Source organism: Thalassophryne amazonica, chromosome 8 (assembly GCF_902500255.1).
Source record: "Thalassophryne amazonica chromosome 8, fThaAma1.1, whole genome shotgun sequence".
Classification (NCBI taxonomy): domain Eukaryota; kingdom Metazoa; phylum Chordata; class Actinopteri; order Batrachoidiformes; family Batrachoididae; genus Thalassophryne; species Thalassophryne amazonica.
Window position 1 is genome coordinate 61,967,976 of NC_047110.1, and position 2,925 is coordinate 61,970,900.

The window sequence follows — 2,925 nt, forward strand, 5'->3', positions numbered from 1 at the left end:
TATTGGTGACGACTTTTAGAGCTCTGCATGGTCAAACGCCACTCTGTATTAGTGAACACTTGCACCTTTATGCAAGAAGCGGGTCTCTGATGTCCTTGGACCAGAACCTGTTGGTTGTACCCTGGTCAAGGCTGAAGACCAAAGGAGACTGTGCATTTGAGGTTGTGACTCCCAAACTGTGGAATGCACTGCCACTGCATCTACATTCTGTGGACTTTGTTGGAACTTTGAAAGAGAAGCTCAAGACCCACTGTACAGCCTTGCTTTTAACTAGTTTTATGTTACTGCTGTTTTTAATTTCTGTGTTTCTATTTCATTTTTTCACTGTAAAGCACTTTGTGATTTTATCTTGAAAGGTGCTATACAAATAAGCTTTACTAACTTACTTACTTACTATAAATATTCTGCACATCCATTTCAAACAGAATGTAAAATTAAATCACTGGGAAACCATCAGTAGCTGGTGGACAGGTGCATTATGTACATTGTGGCTGAGTGTTTTTGCTGCACCTTCTTTTTATAAAATAACTCTTTATTACACCATAGATCTGAGAGAAACACAGTCTATGTTCTGTACATAGTATGGCAGAATTGTCAATAAAGTTGACTTTTTGACTGGTTGGCTTTGTCAGCTGTAACACTACAACCACATGTCTTATTTTTATGAGCAAAATCCAGAATTTAGGAGCCTCACTGCTGCAGCGACTGAAGCAAATCACTTGGACCTGGCTGCAGCATATAAGTGGTTATATTTGGCAGATAAGGATAGACTGAAAGTCTGCCTGGGCAAACCAAAGCCAGTTCCTTGAGGTGGCAGCTGAAATATGTTTTCATATCTCAAAAACGTGGTGTGATTGGCAGAAACTAACACCAGATTCAGATTCAGTGCCCCAAATTACCCAAACTCCAATGAAAAACTCCATGCAAGAAAAATTGTGTTGACCAGTGTAATATTTATCAAACTTTAACAAATGTTAACAAACTTTATACAATTATAGACTTTTGATTTTGGTGTACCCATGCTTATCCTGACCAGGTCCGCATAATCACGGGTACACCAAAATCAAAAGTCTATAATTGCTTTATTTTATGGTAAACAAGAAAATTGGGAGTTTGTCAAACATACTAAAACTGAAAAATCAATCTCAAGTTTCAGCTCTTTATTATTACTGTCATACTGCATCAACTGACATCCCATCAATCGATTGGAGATGCCTGTTAAGTCTGCGATGAAGAGTCATCAGGTTTGTTTTCTTATAAAGTTCGCCATTCGCCTGTCTAGCTTCCACATAAAATCAACCGAGTACTCTGTCAAGCATCTGTCTGTCATAAGTTTCAAAGTTGGGCACATGTCCCTTTTCAGTGACGTACTTGTGAAACAGGTTGGCTGCTGACTGTATTTCTACGGTTGTTCTTCGTATCTTTTTCGTGTAAAATTCATTTTAACTCAGCGTCGCTAACAGACGGAAACCTGTCTTCGGCCATCTTGTCAACAAACTGACAGCCAAAGTAGGCACTGTATCGCGTTATCTGATTGGTCGTTACTGATAGAAGGCGTCGCTCGATTAGCTAGCGCTACGCTGCACGTGAGGTGTCCTCGTTTTGCACGGGCAGTCTACTCGGCTCCACCAGCTGTCAACTCGGCATGTGGTGCAGCTCAGAAAGTGGCGAATGGGCCAGGATGTAGGGTAAGGCCCCCCGAGGTCCTCTATTGAAATGATTGGGAAAAACGGAATTATTTACAATATGAAACCAGTGATTTTGTGGACTTTGACAGTGAATATGTCAAAATGGTTCAAATGTGTGTTTTAGGAGGAGGTAGTCACATGACTAGTGATGTTTATTCAGTGGACAGATTTTCCAAAGACAATATTTTGAGGAGGAAAGTGGGAGGTTTTCTTTTAATTTTTATTTATTTTCTTTTTTTTCATTGCCTCTAGGATAGACTGCAGAAGTGAAACCCAGCGCAGTGTGAGAATGGTCTTCAAAACATGGATCTAACCACAGATTATATTCTTTCCATTCATGGACACAGGTGGAGTCACTTTCAGACAGGTAATACTCAGTACCTCATGATTACATCATGATTATGGACCAAACTGGCTGTTAATCTGTTGTGAATTTTTTAGATGCACTCGGTCTTATTTCACTTTTATCAGCTTTGTCAGGACTTGCACAAGTTAAAGAGCTGGAAGTAATGACTTATAATCTGGTATGTAATTTTTTTAAGATATTGTTGACTGGAGTGTGATATTCCCTATAAATTACACATAGAAAGCTCCAAAGTCACATTTGAACATAAGACATTGTTGCTTTAAGACAATACCCTTCAATGCCAACCTATTTGTACAATTTATTATGTGGGATTTACTGCAGCTGTGTACTGTCAAAAGTCTTTTTGCAGCTCTTATTGTGTTTGTACTTGTTTTGTTTTTTTTCCACAGTTTCTTTTTACTGTGGTTTGAAACAGTAGGTCTAATATGGATCTGTATGTTGTTTTGGCACAGGCTTTATGCTAGTGCTCTTCATACATTACATAGAGAACCATAAAGCTTATGTTTTGAAAACAAACGCACTGCACACTTGATATACGTAATTTCAGACTTGATGATAATGACCCAGAATCCTGCAGTTGTAACCAGTATAGCCTGCTAGACAACAGCTAATCTGTACTTTGTCACAATAACACTCAGCTTGAACTTGTTCAGCTGTGCCTGACTGAATCCATCTGATGAATGATTGATAATGTACTCACACAAATGTTCTTTTACATCTGCAGTCAACAAGTTGTTACACCCAAATGCTAACATTTGTTGTGTATATCATTTTTTAACACCTGTACAATTTTGTGTGTGTGTGTGTGTGTGCATGTGAGACTAATCCTGTTCTATCCCAAACAGGTAAAATTGAATTTGACCTGTCAGC

At 38.7% G+C, this 2,925-nt stretch overlaps 1 long non-coding RNA gene across 1 annotated transcript; it reads left to right on the forward strand.

Annotated features, from left to right (window-relative positions):
* The first annotated feature begins 1,639 nt into the window (after nucleotides 1–1,639).
* On the forward strand, nucleotides 1,640–2,071 carry LOC117515111. The gene is made up of 2 exons (XR_004562056.1): nucleotides 1,640–1,688; nucleotides 1,941–2,071. It is a non-coding gene; the product is annotated as an uncharacterized LOC117515111 (long non-coding RNA).
* Nucleotides 2,072–2,925: the final 854 nt, after the last annotated feature.